The following is a 19,735-nucleotide window of genomic DNA, read 5'->3' as shown; positions in this document are numbered from 1 at the left end:
ATATTTCTTGGATTACTGGTATATATTGGTAAAACAACTTTGTTCAGGAGTATGGCATTATGCATTTAAGGTGAAGATGCATATCCTAAGACCAGTTAATTGTAATCCTTCTTGTTATACTGGAGAATTATTCATACATGTGTGGAAGAATATACACGCAAAAATGTGAATGTTACTACTGTTCTTAATAGCTGAAATTGAGAAGTCATGTAAACGCTCCAATTGAGGAATTATATAAAAGCCCACTAGTTATAAAATGGACAAATAAATCATGGAATCCGGACAAAATAGAACACAGCACAAAAATGAAAATGAACAATTTAGACCTATAAATTTTTTAGTTCTGTGATGGAGAAAATATATAGAGACATAGAAAGGTGAATTTGTAAAAACTAAATACATATTTAGTATAGTGTTTGAAAATGTACACATGTAGTGCAATTTCTGTAATAAAACGATTCATATTAATGACAGTAGCTGGGCATGGAATAAGCAGAGTAGAGAAGTTAGCTTGCTAATAATGCTATTAAAATATTAAATACAGTTTCTATACTGTATTTTTATATAAAGGTTATATGCATTTTATATAAAAATTCTTTACCAGCAAAGTTCTTTTTGTTTGATTCACAGTGCCTTAATTTTATAATGCAGTAAAAAATAGCAAATATGTAATCAGAAAAATTTTATTTGTAACTTACTCTTGATGAAGTTTTAGGTGATTTTGTTCTTTCAAGTTAGACCTGATGCTGAAAATTATATTTCATAAGACCATGGTAATGTTCTTTCATTGGAGTGAATTCTCTCTTAGAAAACTTGATGAAGTCACAACCATCAGAGATCTCCCATTTAACTGCTTCATCATCATCACCACCACCGCCATCATCATCATCATCATCATCATCCTGTTATCTTCTTTAATGATTTATATTTCAAATGTTTACACACATATATTGACATATATTGGGCAATGTGTAGATTATTCCTTAATGATCATTGTATCTAAATTATGTTAATAATGAGCAAAGTTAAAATCAAGTGAAAAGCTTTAGAAATGGAATGTTCTTTCATTTTAAATGTATTTCTTGAGCAAATTATTCATAGATGATCTTAAACTCATGGAATTGAGCTACTGAGATCCATTTCTAACATTAGAAATAAAGTAAATGCAAAATGACTCCTAAAAAATAACTCATGAATAGATTGTGTCTCTTTGATTGATGTATTTATATTTTAATTATTTGAATATATATATATATATATATATATATATATATATATATATATATATATATACACACACACACACACACACACACACACACACACACACAATTTTTATGTTAATAAAGTCTTTATTGTACTGAAGGTTTTTGGTACTGACCATTAACCATATAGGAGACAGTCTCTTCACCCAGAATAATGATAACATCTCTTTTAGAAGTAAACAACAACAAAAAACGATGCAAGTTTAAAATATGAAGGTAACACACAAAAGTGGTCGATAGTTTGGGAATTTGCCAGAGGGGCACAGTCTGTACAGTTTAACAAAGTCTGGCTTTGACTCTTCATTTCAAAAGCATACTTCTCTCCTGCCATACTGATAGCACCCCAGAGAGTAGAATCCACACCTCCAACTTAAATAGGCTATGGCTCAATGAAGAAAGTAGTTACTGATTCACATCAAAGATTAGGAAGCAAAATCATTATCAAAGTATTTGAAATCACAAGAACTTTAAAAATTCAGTACTTTGAAATTTCCCTCCTGAGGTATCTCTGCTTTTTGTACATAATCGCTCCTAAAACAGATGCATTCTGTAATTCCAAGTTGTACTTATAAATATGTTGCTTGGTGCTGAAAATAGATATTATGTCTTAGCACAAAATGGCAGCAATTACGTTGGGTAAATATTTTTGGTGAGATGCAAAATAACATTGAAAAGCCACTTTATTTTCTTTCTCTCCTCCCTCCTGATACTCTCAGAATCTTCAAGTAGTTTTCAGAGGAGAAAACATGCCGGGAGCCGGTCCATCCTTGCTGTTTCAAGGGACCTGGCATATATGGCATACGGTTCTTAATATGTTTGCTCATCTTCTTGGCGCTGTGTTTTAACCAAGGCCACCTCTCCGAGAAAGGTTGAATCCCCAGGTAGGGATTTTCCCCTGAAGTTAGGGAGGGAATAAAACCTCTTAACTAAGTGCCAGGCGGGTAATTAATCATTTTAACTACGAACAATCATGCTTAAGCTACATAATCTTTACTCCCTGGAATGGAGATAAGAAACGCCCTAACCTTTGTAATAGAGATTGATAGGATTGAATCAACTGGTATAAATACAGATGTAACCAGACAGAAAGAGACAGAACTCAGAACACAGAATTAAGAAGACAGAACCTACACAGAACATTCTCTAGAGACAGAAGAACTTCGCTGGAGAGAGCATGGCAAAAGATCCTGGACTGAGCCTGACTGCAGAAATACGGCAAGAGAACCTGACTAGAACCTGGTGACCGAACCTGGCTGGAGATCTCAGACAGAACCTGGCTGGAGAACCTAGCAAGACAACATGGACACAGAACCTGGCTGGAGATCCTAAGCAGAACCTCTCTGGAGATCCAGACCAGAACTTGGCTGGAGATCCTGGCTGGAGATCCTGGCTAGGCTGCTGATCAACTGAACACTGTCTCCGTGTCCTTCCTTCTTCGCCGACTCCGTCCACACCTTTGGGGACCCCTGGACCCGCTGGGGTTGGACCCCAGCAAAAACACAAGACCAGAATGAATAAATAAAGACTGTCTATGTTTGACCAATAGACCATCATATCTACTCTAGGCCAATTAGCCTGCATTGCTGTATCACATGTTGCACGTGGAATTTCCCTTAGAGTTTGTATCGCTCCAACAAGTGATGGTCAGAAATGATTTTACCTGACAAACTAGGTCAAGACCCATTTTTCTTCTCAGAAAGTTTTCTACATGCCCAATAGTTGTGGGGAGGCATGGGACAGGAGTTGCTGAAGGCACCTGCCCCTGCCTTGACATTTCGAAACAAGTCTGAGCCCCGGGGAGTTTACGTAGACACGTCCTTGCTTAAAGGACACTACAGACACATGTGTTTTCTCAGGGATGCTTACTCTGCTGATTGTATCTAATAGTTAATTTTAGTTCAAGCTGTTGTTACAATACAGGCCTAAGCGAGTCAGGCAATCAAGGCTGCGTAGTCCCTAAAGCCAAATAACCCCTTAGCCTTCTCTTTCAAAAAACATGTGTCAGAGTAATCTGCCGGGGTCCAACCCCAGCGGGTCCAGGGGTCCCCAAAGGTGTGGACGGAGTCGGCGAAGAAGGAATGTCACAGAGGCAGCGTTCAGTTGATCATCATAGCCGGGTTCGCTTGTCAGGGTCTCCAGCCAGGTTCTGTAGCCATGTTCCCTCGCTAGGTTCTCCAGCCAGGTTCTGTCTGAGATCTCCAGCCAGGTTCGGTAGCCAGGTTCTAGTCAGGCTCTCCTGCCAATCTCCGGTCAGGTTCAGTCCAGGATCCCCTGCCATGCTCTCTCGCCAGGCTCCGCCTCCAGGCTCCGAGGCCAGTCCCTGTCCAGGATCCTCCGGCATGCTCTCGCCAGCGAAGTTCTTCTGTCCCTAGAGAACGTTCTGTGTAGGTTCTGTGCCTAGGCTCTGTCTCTCTTGGTCCTGTCTTCCAAGCCCTGTGTTCTCAGTTCTGTCTTATAAGTTCTGTGTCTTTCTGTCTTCTGAATTCTGTCTCATGAGTTCTGTGTTCTAAGTTCTGAGTGTTTCTGTCTTGTTACAACTGTATTTATACCAGTTGATTCAATCCTATCAATCTCTATTACAAAGGTTAGGGCGTTTCTTATCTCCATTCCAGGGAGAAAAGATTATGTAGTTTAAGCATGATTGTTCGTAGTTAAAGGGATTAATTACCCGCCTGGCACTTAGTTGAGGGGTTTTATTCCCTCCTTAACTTCAGGGGAAAATCCCTACCTGGGGATTCAACCTTTCTCGGAGAGGTGACCTTGGTTAAAACACAGCGCCAAGAAGGTGAGCAAACATATTAAGAACCGTATGCCATATATGCCAGGTCCCTTGAAACAGCAAGGATGGACCAGCTCCCGGCAGTAATCTATTCATCCATCACTCAAAGTCAGCTGGTCAGTCCCAGCAAGTGGTTCCCTCTGTGAGGAACCAGGAATGTAACAAAACACAATGGAACCCTTGAAAACTAAGGGTAAGAAAATGAAAGTAACTGTGCAATAATTCATTGGAGCACTCTTGGGATTTCCAAGTTCAAGGGAACTATTTCTCAGCTAAGGAATTCACTATCTCAGTTATGCTTCTTAGGAATGTGAGTATATTTTCCAGTGGAAAAATAAGCCAACTTCTGAAAGTAAGGAGGAAAAAAGGTTTTTCCTGTATTTTCCCAAAAGCAAAGTTTTTATATATATTATTAAAAGTTATGTTATGTTAATCAGGAACTTGATTACTTTAAAGGACTAAATTACTTAATACTGTTTAATAATAATATAATGTGTTTGACTACCTCCCCTGGGTGCAAAATATAAGATGTGCTTTCACTTCTTATGATGGAAATTTTATACTTAAGGTATATGGGAAGTTCTGTCAAATAAAGAAATAATAATTATATTCTATTTACATATGCATATTAAATATATTCTAATATGCTTTCATTTACAACTAATTGTTATAAGTTATAATATTGTGAAATATTGTGTTTTGCAGAAAGGACAGGATGCCATGTTATTTACATTATAATCAAATCAATAACCATATCATGTTATATTTCTTCTCATTTGGAGACAGTCACTGTTTTGTTATAATACATTTAAAAAAGTTACATCTTCTGAGGGATCCATAGAAAGACTCTGATTTATTTTAAGCTACGTATCTCTAAGAATAAACTTTCAGGTCATCCCCTCAAATTGGTTAAAAATTATTATAACTCTACAGAGTATCTACATGTACAGAATGCTGGCAAGAAACATCAAGAGAAAAAGAAGTTGATTATAGGAGTAGATGATTGAAAAATAATTACAGTTTTGGTTATTATTATTCTCATAGTAATTATGTTTGCATGAATGCAATCAAAATCTGATTTCTTCATAATAGAACATAAGTCAGTTTTCAATTTTAGCTTTATTAACCAAAACTTTGCTGAAATATCATGTCTGAAAGAGAGACATGCCAGGACTCTGGATGTCACCAGAGAGCTCGAAGGATTAAAGATCACTTTGGAGCTGATAAGCCCCTTAGATAAATAGCCTGGTACCTGGCTTGGTCATGTGGTTCATGACAATCTTTCCAGGAAAGGAACGAAGGTTGCTTTCCTGAGAGATGGCATGAAAGAAACCCCAGGACACCTGTAGGGACCTCAACTTGAGGAATGCACCCCAATTCTATAGGAATTGCAGGCAAAGCCTGATGCAACTGTGTGGCTTGGCTTCTTTGCCCTGGGAGTAAACTTTCCCATGAGATTCCAGCAAAGCATACTTTTAAAAACAAAAATAGCCTACGTAATCAACTGTTATTCTTGTTGTGTTTATGCAAACAATCCAGCCAAATTACAACTAGACTTACTATAGTAGGTAAATTAGTCTTTAATAAAAATATGGGTGGTTTTAGGGAGAAAAAATGCTTCAACAGGAAATTATTAGAAACTGTTCTAACTTTTGCCCCAAAATACTGAATTTTTTATCACAGTTTGTCTCCACCTGATTACAAGCCCTACATGCACCTAGGGAATACTACCTCTAGGCACCATTGCCACCCCCTCTGTGACCAGGCCTCATTGTCCCTCTGACAGAGAGCAAGCATCTCTTGGCTCTGAGAGAAACCTTCAACCTGCTTCAGCACGAAGCAGTTACAGAAGGAATCCAGCATACCCTTTCCCTGAAAGAATTCAGAGCCAAGATCCTTGAGGGAATACAGTAGGCAGTTAGACAGACGTGAGCAGAGCAAGGATTCTAGGCCAACTAGAGGAGAAATAGGTAGAACTCTGAGACATACTTTTCACCACTCCAAGTGCTCTGAAGCTGGGAATAGAGGAGCCTGAGTAGAACTAACCTTTCCTCAAGCTAATTAGAAGGAATTCATAGTTTTCATGTAATAGAAGGTATGGAGATCAAGGGAAAAGAAAGTGAAGTAGACAAACTATAAGGGTATGTGTATGTTACAGAAGGTATGTATAACTTGCAGAGGGTCTGTACAAGTAAAGAAGAACTAGAGTTGAGGAAGTAAAAATTGTAAGAAGGGATGTAAATAATGAATATAAAATCAAGAAAAGAAAATAGAGTAGGAATAAAGAATAATTGTAAAAGTTATAAGAATGTTTATAAAAGTCATAGAAGGTTTATGAAGAGAAATCAAAAAAAGCATTACAGGCTGTCCTTGTGGTACATTGGACTCGACGTACCTCGTTTCATGGTTACATAGCCATCTACCATTTATTTATATAAAAAGTTCCATCATTTTAACGTATATACATATGCTTTATGTTTTTTATTATTTATTTAACACAAGTAAAGGTCCGGAATTTTTTTTTTACTGTTTCACTTTATTTCTGCTGTGTGTGCTCCATGTGTGTGATGTAGATGCTTATGTAGGTTGGTTCCGACTTACATAAAAAATTGCATTACATCGCACTGTAGAAATGGATCTTCCACATAACCCAAGGACCTATGGTATAAGTATGCTGAATAATAAATCTAATAGATAGAGCACATGAATTAATCTGAAAAGTAATCATTATTTTAAATCTTAGAACACACACACACACACACATACACACACACATATGTGGTTAACTTTTTCTTAAAGTTTTCTTTTCAAGGCCTCTATGAAGTAATTAGTGAGATAATTCAGCTGTGAGTCCAACAAGCAGAACCGGTAAGTATGGTCAAACTGGCCCACCAGGTGTCAAAGCCTTATCTTGTCAACATCATCTCATCACCAGACAATAGCTGATGTCTACAGACCCCAGGCCTTCACATAGCTACATTCCTCACCCTAGTCCCCTCCCCTTTATAATCCTGTCCCTACATCTTGCTAGAAGTATAGATTTAATACTTGTAAATACCCTGTCTTCTTAATTAGATTAACCATTGCTGTCATTATAATTCCCTTTGTTTTTCTTATTAGTCTACAAAATTGGAACTCGAGCAGTAAATGCGCTTTGCTGACCCACCATTCCAAACAAGAAAGTTCACCACCTTCATCTGTCTTTTGCAGCCAGCAAAACAAAAAGGGGGAGATGTGTGTGAGAAGGGCGGTAGAGGCGGGGGGGCCCTTGGGGCAGGAGTTGGGAGATGGTGGCTGCCCGTGCCTTGACTTTCCAAACAAGTCTGAGCCCCCAAGTGCTTACTTAGACTCGTCCTTCTTTAAAGGAAACTACAAACACATGTGATTTCTCAAAAATGCTTACCCTGGTGATTGTATCTAGAGGTTCATTTTAGTTCAAGCTGTTGTTACAATGAAAGCCTAAGGAGGCAGGCAATCCAGGTTGCGTAGCCGCTAAAGCCAATATCCCCTTTTCCTTCTCTTCCACAAAAATGTGTGTCAGAGCAATATATTCATCCATCGCTCAGGGTCTTCTGGTCAGTCCAAGCAGCTTTTCATGAAACTTGGAGAAACTTTATTTCTAATCACTTAAAGCAGTGGTTCTCAACCTTCTGGCCCTTTAAATACAGATCATCATGTTGTGACCCAACCATAAAATTATTTTCGTTGCTACTTCATAACTGTACTGTTGCTACTGTTGTAAATCATAATGTAAATATCTGATATGCAGGATGGTCTTAGGCGACCTGTGAAAGGGTCATTTGACCGCCAAAGGGGTCATGACCCACAGGTTAAGAACCACTGACTTAAAGAATCCCGTGCCTTCATTAGCACCAATGAATTCTAGTAATAAAGGCATATCAAGGTCAGGTGAAATCTGAAACACTGATTCTAAGGTTTTCTTATATCTTCTTTTGCTTGAAGGGACTGGTTGTAGAAAAGCAGGTTGAGGAACTTCTAAACCTCTTTCTTTATAAACTCATGCATTTGCTTTTTTTTTTTTCTTCTAGATTGATTACTAATTGGTACACTATGTCTTGTAACTGTAAATACAACCTTATGTTATAAAGAGGTTGTGTCTCATGAACTACTGTGCTGCATTTAGGACATTTGTTACTATATTAAAAATGTCTTACAAGGCAGGTTATACAACATGTACTAACGCATTCTTTAAATGTAGTTGCATCTGTTAAGGAAACTTTGAAAATAGAACACAAGATGAATAGGATCAGTTCAGAGGGATTAATCTGCTCTTAAGTGTTCTTCCTTATCTTTTGATTCTTTCCCATGCTCCTCCAGCCTCAGCGGGATGTGGCTCATCTCTTCCTTCTCCTCCTACTTCTCTTTTTCCTCCAGCTCCTCATCCTCTTCCACCTCCTCATCCTCCTCCCAGAAGGGAACCCTCAAGTGGCCCAGGTTGTGCCTGACTCCACCTCAGGGGACCAAGAACATGAGGAGCCAGGAGCTCCTGCCTCTGGCAAAGGTGGTGGACCCTCATCCTCTGTGGGCACCGGGGCAAAGGCAGAAGAGAAAATGAGATGTGTGTGTGTGGAGGAGTGGGGTGGGGGATGGGAGAGCATCGCTGTGGTGCCCTCCTCCTAGGCAGTGGCTGCGTTCTTCAATATATTTTGTAATCAAATTCTGCTCCTTAACTTTCCCTATAATGAAAGCCTGTGGTAAAGGCAAAGCAATGGACAGGCTGCCATCAACGAAAATGTCACCATGAGACATCCATGACCAGTTTCTTTCAAATTACTGGGGAGTGACTAGTTCATGAATATATCTATTTTGTGACCAAAGTTTGAGAAGAGAAGGGTGTGGATACATTTCCTTATTGACACTAATAAAAATAAAAATGCTTTCTTGAAGTGCTTGCTGTTATGTGTTTTATTGAGTTTCCCCATAGAGAATGATTGATAGAAGACAAATTAAAGATTGTTTTCCAATATGAATCCTAGGACACCTAAGGGAATGGTGTTCAGTTTCACCTTGGGAACCAAGATCAATGACCCCAGCCCATACAGTATCTCCCTTTTTCCTGTTTATTCAGAGACTCAAGGAGTACAAAATGGCTGGATGGCAGTCTTATTTCCAGTTTGATAAAATCATTGTTGTATCTCCTGGTAGAATAGCTCCTCACTTTGTACAATGACTTCCAGGCCAGCAGAACATAAGATCATAGGAAGAGGAAACAAATTTTGCTACTGGGTTCCTAGGGGCCATAGTGAGTGGTGACACATTTTCACCCCTTGCTTCCTGCACTTGTGAATCCTGGTTTCTGGAGAGACAGCACCGTTTATTGCATGCCGATTCCAAGGGCACATACCTAGGTTGCAGGCTCATTCCCTGGCCTAGCTTGGGTCCGGGTGCATGCTGGAGGCAACCAATTGATGTGTCCCTCTCAAATCATTGTTTCTCACTCTCTGTCTCCTTTCCATCCTTCCACACTTTCTAAAACTCAAGGAAAAAATATCTGCATCTAAGATTAACAACAACAACAATGACAAAAATAAAAAAATAATGTCAATTTAGTTTACTCTAAACCATGTTTGGGTCTCTGAACTGCTAGTATTCTTCTCAACCTTGCTACTTAAACATTCCCTTTAAATTTCGGAAAAAGGGAGTCAAAATTTTCTGATCATAAGTATATGATGACAATAAGTGTAGTATATAATGTAGTACATATAAGTCAATGACCTTTATGCACACATGAAAATTGATATCCATGATGTCTATGTAATAATTATTAAAATTGTCTTCATAATCTGTTTTTATTATAATCTTATGCAAAATGATGAAACTAAAAGAGTGTTGACGGAACTTTGATAGCAAGTTCTATTATAATAATGAAATGTATAACCTTGTTTAGCAACTAATAGTTTAATATTATGAAATCTTCACAATATTATTTATACCTGAATGTATGTCTTGCATAGAACTGATTTATTCATTTGTTTTGCATTGCATTGCCTGTCTGCTCCAGTAGAATATAAAAAATATAATTTGGGATGATGTCTTTCCTATTTCCTGCTAAGTCCCCAGGACATAAAACCCAGCCCATGGGATAGTTGGAGAAAACGATGTTCTAAATACTAAATAAATGCATGAATAAACCACATTAGATCTGGAAAACAAATGAAATCAAACCCTCTCACAAAATCAGCAGATGGCATAGACTTCCTGGTTCTGCTTCTTCAACGTTCAAATGCCTCTTAACAAACCTCCAAGTAGTTGTTTCCAACTATTGCCTTAGACTGGGTGAATGAACAGCAGTCACCAAAAGGCTCCAAAATGTAAAGTGCTCCATACATAATCTAAATTTTGTGCTGCTTTTTAGCAGTCTTGATGTGTTTGAAGAGCCTCCTCTATACTGTTATCCAGTGAAGAAGGCTGATGACAAGTATGCCACCTTAAACATGTGGCTTCCAAGATCGCCTTGGAATCATGGCCATTCCAGACAGCAGGGAGAAGGTAGATATATGGGGGAGCATGTGTGTGGGATATTTGGGAGGTGGGCCTATAAATGGTGCTCTGGTGACTTAATTGTCACTCACAAATCATTGATCAACATTATTCACTTTGCCACACCATCTGTAAGGGAGTCTGAAATACATAGTCACTCTATTGCCCAGAAAGATGAAGACATTACATTTAGGACATGGAGAGCACTTAGAAACCTTTCAGTGGAAAAGCCAATAAAGTATTGTAAAACAAAAATATCCTCTGTTTAGAAAGGAGTCATAGTTGTTCATGTCACTGATAATTCTACATGCCTTTACATTAGTCTTGAGTTTGTTTCTGTATTTATTCATAAATTCTAAATAATTCAAGTTCCCACTAAATATTTCTGTCTTCATAAAACTATCATTGATTTGCATTATACCATTTGTAGCTGCCTTGTGTATATTCCTGGTACACTTTGCTGGTAAGTTCTGATTTAGCTTCTATAATATTTCTCTGGGATTATTTTTAGTTATTTGTTCTAGGACTTGGGTGTGGTTTTTCAACTAGAAATAATTGTAATAAATTATTTATGTAAATTGAATTGCATCAACAAAAATACTTGATATGTACAAGAATCTTATTGATAAGTAACTAATAATAACAGAATTATATAAAAGTGTTCCTCCTAGCAATTACTATTCAAAATTTAAAATATTTGCATTTAGGTTTATGTTCCAAGGAGATAAAATACACACTGGTGTAAAATAATCTCTCTCAGATTTGCATGTTTACTTTACATCACCATTTAGTCAGTGGCACAAATGAAAATTTACAGCTGGTGTCAAGATAAGAGGACATAATTTGCATTTATATAGTAGCTGACTGTAAGGAAACTATGGGTATTCATGAAACGTATATGTCTTAACAGAACTGTTAGTTTTAGCATTGGAATTACAATACAAATAGAACGCACTATGCTTTTGTGAAGGTCTCTGGAACTATATCACAAAGCAGAATTTTGGATGTATTTTCTGGAATTATGGTGAAAATATTTATGGAAAGCATCATAGATGGATGTCCATCTGCAACGGATTCACTAAAAAGCGTTCACTGAGGCACACCATTAGAAGCAGTCTTTTACAGATGTCCATTGGAATGAAGGTCTCCATTCTGGTTGTGGCAACAGGAACACTCATCTTAGGAGTGCTAGGAAATGGGTTCATCGGACTGGTGAACTGCATCGAATGGTTCAGGACTGGGAACGTTTCCTCAGCTGATTTCATCCTCACCAGCTTGGCTCTGGCAAGAATCATTCAACTGTTGCTAACACTATTGGAGTCATTTATAATGGGGCTAGCTCCACATCTCTATGCTACTTTTAAACTAGCAAAGGTGGTTAGTATTCTTTGGGTACTAACTAATCACCTAAGTACTTGGATTGCCACCTGCCTCAGCATTTTCTACTTCCTTAAGATAGCCAATTTCTCCCACTCCTTTTTCATGTGGCTGAAGTGGAGAGTCAACAGGGTGGTTCTTCTGCTTTTCCTGGGGTCTTTCTTCCTACTGTCTCTTAACCTCTTAATGCATGATGCTGCTAGTGAATTGTGGTTGAATACCCATGCGGTACATGAAATGAATATGAGTTTGCAGTTAGAAGTAAATGAAATGCTCTATCTTAAAAATCTTCTTTCTTTTAGTTTGTCCTATATTATTCCATTCTTTCTATCCCTAATTTCTTTGCTCCTTTTATTTCTTTCTTTGGTGAGACACACCAAGAATTTTCAGCTCAACCTGACAGTGTCAGGCGACTCAAACACAGAGGCCCATAGAAGGGCCATGAAAATGGTGACAGCGTTCCTCCTCCTCTTCATCATTTACATTATTTCTATTCTAACAGCAAGTTGGATCTCCACTAAGGTACTGACGTTTCAGGTCAAGATGCTTGTCATGATGATTTCAACTACCTTTCTCTCAGGCCACTCTTTTATTATAATTTTGGGAAACAGCAAACTAAGACAGATCGCCTTGAGGCTACTGTGGCGCGTACATTCTCTGAGAAAAGCACAAGTTTAACTTTATTGATAGAATTTTAAAAAACTTGTGCATTCTATGGGAAAATAACTTAATAGAAAACTTTCAGCATTTGTGTATATCAGGGTTTGTTAAATGGCACTAAAATTTCCTTACAACATGCCCTTAAGTAATTATATTTTCTTAAAAGTTATATGACATAATGTTTTACTAAGGGGCATGTCTCCAGTATATTAACAGTTTCTGGTAACAGTGGAGTATTTTATATCTGATGAAGTATGATTATAAAAGTGTATAATTAAATACTGATAAATGTATAAACAATATATAATGCAATGTGAACGACTGTATATAAAATTACAGTCACCGAAAGGGAAAATGTAACACAAATTTTTCTCACTAAAGGTACATTTGAAAGTAGAATAAAAAAAGAATTGTAAAGTTTAAATGTAATAACAATTTACCTGTTCTAATAAAAGGGTAATATGCTAATTAGACCAGGAGACCTTCTGGACATCCTTCCAGACAAAGCTTTGGTGGCGGGCCCAAGGCAGAGGCAGTTAGGGTGATCAGGCCAGGAGGGGTGGGGGTCTATATTTGAGGGCAAGCAGGCTGTCAGGGGTGTAGTTGTGGATGATCAGGACGGCGGGGGAGTAAGAGGGGTGAACAGGCTTGCAGGGAGAGCAGTTGGGGGCGAGCAGGCCAGCAGGGAAGGGCAGTTGCAGGCGAGCAGACCAGCAGGGGGAGGCAGTTAGAGGTGAGCAGGCCGGCAGGCAGAGTGGTTAGGGGTGAAGGCGGGCAGGCAGGTGAGCAGTTAGGAGCCAGCAGTCCTGGATTATGAGAGGGATCTCAGATTGGAGAGGGTGCTGGCCAGACTGAGGAACAACTCCCCATCCCCCGCATGCATAAATTTCATGCACCGGGCCACTTGTACAAATATAATAGTGTTAATATTAGTGTGATTCTTCTAATGTTGGAACTGATCTGAAATAATAGAAATTTTCATACTATATTTCTTAGATTACTGGTATGTATTGGTAAAACAACCTTGTTCAAGAGTATGGCATTATGCATTTAAGGTGAAGATGTATATCCTAAGACCCATTAATTGTACTTCTCCTTGCTATACTAGAGAACTTTTCATACATGTGTGACAGAATATACATGCAATAATGTATACATTACTAATGTCCTTAATAGCTGAAATTGAGGAGTCATGTAAATGCTCAAATTGAGGCATCATATAAATGCCCATTAGTTATAAAACGGACAAATAAATCATGGCAATAGAATATAATACAAATAGAATACAACACAAAAATGAAAATGAACAAATTAGACATAAATTTCTAAGTTCCTTGATGGAGAAAAAAGACAGAGACATAGAGAGGTAAATTTGTAAAAGCAAAATACATATTTATTGCAGTGTTTGGGTATGTTTGTACATATATAGTGTAACTTCTGTAATAAAATCATTCAGATTATTGACAATAGCTGGGCCTGTAATCAGCAGAGAACAGAAGTTTGCTTGGTTATGATGCAATTAAAATATGAAAGAAAGTTTATACACTGTATTTTTACATAACGGTTATATGCATTCCATATGAAAATTCCATAACAGCAAAGTATTATTTGTTTCATTCACAGTGCTTTAATTTTATAATGCAGTAAAAATAGCAAATATATTATCAGAAACATTATGTTTTAACTTACTCTTGATGAAGTTTTAGGTGAAGTTGTTCTTTCACGTTAGCCCTGATGCTGAGAATTATGTATCATAAGGCCATGGAATACATCAGTAATGTTCTTTCATTACAGTGAATTCTGTTTCTTAGAAAACTGGATGACATCACAACGATCAGTAAGAAATCTCCCATTTAGCTGCCTCCATCATCATATCATCTTCATTATAATCATCCTGTTATCTTCTTTAATGATGTTTATTTCAAATGTTTACACACATATTTTAGGCAATGTGTAAATTATTTCTTAATGATCATTGTTAGTAATGAGCAAAGTTAAAATCAAGTGAAAAGCTTTAGAAATGGAATGTTCTTTCATTTTAAATGTATTACTTGAGCAAATTATTCATGGATGATCTTAAAATCATGGAATTAAGCTAATGAGACCCATTTCTAATATTAGAAATAAAGTAAAGGCAAAATGACTGAAGCATCCATTTTATATAAAAACTGCTGTTTGAAATTTTAACCCTGCTATTTCTGGCTCCTGTAAATGCTTGCTGGCTTAAATAATAAGGAAAATAAGACTACTCCCATTTCAGAGAGGCCATTAAAACTTCCCCAGACAAAGTTATCAGTGCTGGCACCAGGCCAATCCTTTGGTTGAGGTCTCAAAGCCCCAGCACATAGGGCTCTTCAAGAACTTGCAAAGGGAACCGGAAAAACCTCATATTTGGGAGACAAAGAGGCTAAGATAGTATTAATATTGGAAACTTCCTGTGTGATTTCACGCAAAATTTGAGAGACATTTTCCTCTGGGCCTGCGCGTAATAAATGTAACTCCATCTCTCTAAGCGTTGCTTGGTTCTTCTCCGGTTTTTCTGTAACATGACTACTAAAATATACCTCACGGAATAGGATTGTGTCTCTTTGATTGATGTATTTATATTTTGATTATTTGATTATTTATATTTTGATATATATATATATATAGTCAATGAAGTCTTTATTGTACTGAAGGCTTATGGTACTACCCATAAACCATAGAGGAGGCTGTCTCTCCACACAGAATAATGATAATTTATGTCTTTTAGAAGTAAACAACAAAAAAGAAAAAAAAAGGTGCAAGTTTGAAATACGAAGGCAACACACAAAAGTGGTCAATAGTTTGGTCTTTGTCGGAGGGGCACAGTCTGTACAGTTTAACAAAGTCTGGCTTTGACTCTTCATTTAAAAGCATACTTCTCTCCTGCCATACTGATACCATCCCAGAGAGTGAATCCACACCTCCAACTTAAATAGGCTATGGCTCAATGAAGAAAGTAGTTACTGATTCACATAAAAAGTTAGGAAGCAAAATCATTATCAAAGTATTTGAAATCACAAGAAATTTAAAAATTCAGTACTTTGAAATTTCCCGCCTGAGGTATCTCGGCTTTTAGTACATAGTTGCTAGTAAAACTGATGCATTCTATCATTCCAAGTTGTACTTGTAAATATGTTGCTTGGTGTTGAAAATAGATATTATGTCTTAGCACAAAATGGCAGCAATTACTTCTAGTAAATATCTTTGGTGAAATGCACTCTGTGGTGAGACGCAAAATAACATTGAGAAGCCACTTTATTTTCTCTCTCCAACCTCCTGATACTCTCAGAATATTCAAATAATTTCAGGGGAGAAACCACAAGACCAGAATGAATGAGTAAAGACCATCTATATTTAGCCCATGGACTGTCATATCTACTGTAGGCCAACTAGCCTGCATTGCTGCATCACCTGTTGCACGGGGAATTTCCCTTAGAGTTTGTATCGCTCCAGCAAGTGATCACCACTAATGATTTCTACCTGACAAGCTAGGTCAAGACCCATTTTTCTTCTCAGAAAGTTTTCTACGTGCCCAATAGTTGCTTTTTGTGGGGAGGAATGGGACGGGAGTTGCTGAAGGCACCTGCCCCTGCCTTGGCTTTTTCAAACAAGATTGAGCCCTGGGTGTTTACTTAGTCACGTCCTTGCTTAAAGGACACTACAGACACATGTGTTTGCTCAGGGATGCTTACCCTGCTGATTGTATCTAATAGTTAATTTTAGTTCAAACTGTTGTTACAGTAAAAGTCTAAGAAGGCAGACAATCGAGGCTGCTTAGTCCCTAAATCCAAATAGCCCCTTAGCCTTCTCTTTCACAAAAACGTGTGTGAGAGTAATCCAGCGGTTCTCAATCTGTGGATCTCGACCCCTTTGGTGGTAGAATGACCCTCTCAGAGGGGTCGCCCAAGACCATCCAGCATATCAGATATTTACATTACGATTCATAACAGTAGCAACATTACAGTTATAAAGTAGCAACAAAAATAATTTTATGGTTGGGTCACAACATGAGGAACTGTATTTAAAGGGCCAGAAGATTGAGAACCACTGGGTAATCTATTCATCCATCACTCAGGGTCTGCTGGTCAGTCCCAGCAAGTGGTTCCCTGTGTGAGGAACCAGAAATGCAACAAAACATGATGGAACCCTCAAAAACTACAAGTAAGAAAATGAAAGTAACTGTGCAATAATTCATTGGAGCACTCTTGGGATTTCCAAGTTCAAGGGAACTATTTCTCAGCTAAGGAATTCACTATCTCTGTTATACTTCTTGAGAATGTGAGTATGTTTTCCATTGGAAAAATAAGCCAATTTACCTAGAAAGTAAAGGTTTTATATATATTACTAAAACAGTTACGTTAATCAGGAACTTGATTATCTTAAATGAATAAATTACTTAATACTGTCTGTAATAATAAAAGCATAATATGCTAATTAGACCAGATAACCAAGGGACCTTCCAGACATCATTACAGACATCCTTCTGGATGTAGCTGTGGCAGCAGAGGCCAAGGCAGAAGTGGTTAGGGGTGATCAGGCAGGTAGGCAGAGTGGTTAGCAGTGATGAGGCAGGCAGGTGAGTGGTTAGGGGCTATGAGGCAGGCATGCAGAGTGGTTAGGGACAATCAGGCAGGCAGGCAGGCGAGTGGTTAGAATCTAGTGGTCCTGGATTGCAAGAGCATTCAGGCCGGGCTGAGGGACCCTCCCTCTGGACCCCTGTACATGAATTTTATACACTGGGTCACTAGTTTAATAATAATCCTATCTAATAAAAGAGAAACATGGTAATTGGCATACGACCGCTACCCTTCCCATTGGCTAATCAGGGCAATATGCAAATTAACTGGCAGCCAAGATGGCAGCCGGCAGCCAGGCAGCTTGAAACTAACATGAGGCTTGCTTGCTTCAGTGACGGAGGACTCCAACATTCCCCGCCTGCCGCTGCAGGCCTCTGAGCTGCAACTCTAAGCAACTATGTAACAAATATAGAAGCTAAACAAAACCCCAGAAACCTCCTTTAGTCTGACGGGCTTCAGCCAGCAGGATTGCAACATTGTATGCAAAGGCCAGAAACCTACTTTCAGCAACAGAGGCCTAAGAACTGAAGCCAAGCCTCAAAGCTAAAGCTGGCCCAGAATAAAAAAAAAAAGAAAAGAAAAAAAGGAACGGTTGGGAGCTTCAGTCACCCCCAGCCTGAAAACAGCCCTCAGCCCCTCACCTAGACTGGACAGGCACCCCAGTGGGGACCCCAACCCTGAAGGGTGTGTGACCAGCTGCAAACAGCCATCATCCCCTCACCCAGGCTGGCCAGGCACCCCAGTGGGGACCCCCACTATGAAGGATGTGTGACCAGTTGCAAACAGCCATCATCCCCTCACCCAGGCTGGCCTGGCACCCCAGTGGGGACCCCCACCCTGATCCAGGACACCCTTCAGGGCAAACCAGCCGGCACCCACCCATGCACCAGGCCTCTACCCTATATAGTAAAAGGGTAATATGCCTCCCAGCACCAGGATCAGCGGAGCCGCGATGCCTCCCGGCACCGGGATCAGCGTGACACGGGGCAGCACCCAAACCCCCGGATCGCCCTGCGGCTCTGTGGGTGAGAGGGGGTGGAGCCACAACCTCCCTATCTGCCCTGCTCTGTTTGTGACAGGGGAAGGCGCCCCAACCCCCTGATCAGCCCTTGCTTGTGCCTAATAGGGGGGAGCTCCCCAACCCCCTGATCACCCTGTGGCTCTGTGTGTGACAGGGTGCGGCGCCCCAACCCCCTGATCGGCCCTGCTGTGTGTGACAGGGTGAGGCGCCCCAAACCACCCCCCCCACCATGGGCCCTGCTCTGTGTGTGACAGGGTAGAGCCCTAACCTCCCCATTGGCCCTGCCCTGAGTGTGAGAGGGGCGGCACCCCAACCCCCTGATCGGCCCTGCTCTCTGGGTGATAGTGGGCGGTGCCCCAACCCCCTGACGGGCCCTGCTCTGTGCGTGACAGGGGGCAGCGCCCCAACCCCCTGATTGGCCCTGCTCTGTGCATGACAGAGGGCGGCACCCCAACTCCCCAATCTGCCCTGCTCTGAGCCCGACCAGGGGCTGCACCTAGGGATTGGGCCTGCCCTCTGCCACCGGGAGCAGGCCTAAGCCAGCAGGTCATTATCTCCCGAGGGGTCCCAGACTGTGAGAGGGCACAGGCCAGGCTGAGGGACCCCTCTCTCCCCTGAATGCACAAATTTTTGTGCACCTGGCTCTAGTAAAATATAATAATAGAATGTGTTTGACTACCTCCGCAGGGTTTAAAATTTAAGATTTGCTTTCTCTCTTTATGAAGGATATTTTCTACTTAAGGTATATGGGAAGCTCTGTCAAATAAAGAAATAATAATTATATTCTATTTACATATGCATATTAAATATATTCCAATATGCTTTCATTTATAACTGTTATAAGTTATAATATTGTGAAATATTGTGTTTTTCAGAAAGGACAGGATGCCATGTTATTTACATTATAATCAAATCAATAACCATATCATTTTAAATTTTTTCTTATTTGGAGACAGTCACTGTTTTGTTATAATACATTTAAAAAAGTTACATCTCCTGAGGGATCCATGTAAAGGACTTTGATTTATTTTAAGCTACGTATCTCTAAGAATAAACTCTCAGATCATCCCCTCAAATTGGATAAAAATTATTAGAACTCTACAGAGTATCTAAATGTACAGAAATGCTGGCAAGAAAAATCAGGAAGAAAAGAAGTTGATTATAGGACTAGATGAATAAAAAATAATTATAGTTTTTGTAGTTATTATTCTCATAGTAATATGTTTGTTTGCATGAATCCAATAAAAGTCTGATTTCTTCATAACAGGACATAAGTCAGTTTCCAATTATAGTTTTATTAACCAAAACTTTGCTGAAATATCATGTCTGAAAGAGAGACATGCCAGGACTCTGGATGTCACCAGAAGCTCTAAGGAATAAGATGGACTTTGGAGCTGATAAGCCCCTTAGGTAAATAGCCTGGTACCTGGCTTGGTCATGTGGTTCATGGCAGTCTTTCCAGGAAAGGAATGATGGTTGCTTTCCTGAGAGATGGCATGAAAGAAACCCCAGGACACTTGTATGAACCTCA

General features: G+C 39.3%; 1 pseudogene; it reads right to left on the bottom strand.

Moving 5' to 3' along the window:
• The window catches only part of LOC132226492 (polycomb group RING finger protein 6-like), a 35,875-nt pseudogene that overhangs the window by 13,054 nt on the left and 3,086 nt on the right, over positions 1-19,735 (bottom strand).

Source organism: Myotis daubentonii, chromosome 2 (assembly GCF_963259705.1).
Source record: "Myotis daubentonii chromosome 2, mMyoDau2.1, whole genome shotgun sequence".
Classification (NCBI taxonomy): Eukaryota; Metazoa; Chordata; class Mammalia; order Chiroptera; family Vespertilionidae; genus Myotis; species Myotis daubentonii.
The sequence above is the reverse complement of the archived record's forward strand: the minus strand, read 5'-3'. Positions and strand labels throughout refer to the sequence as shown.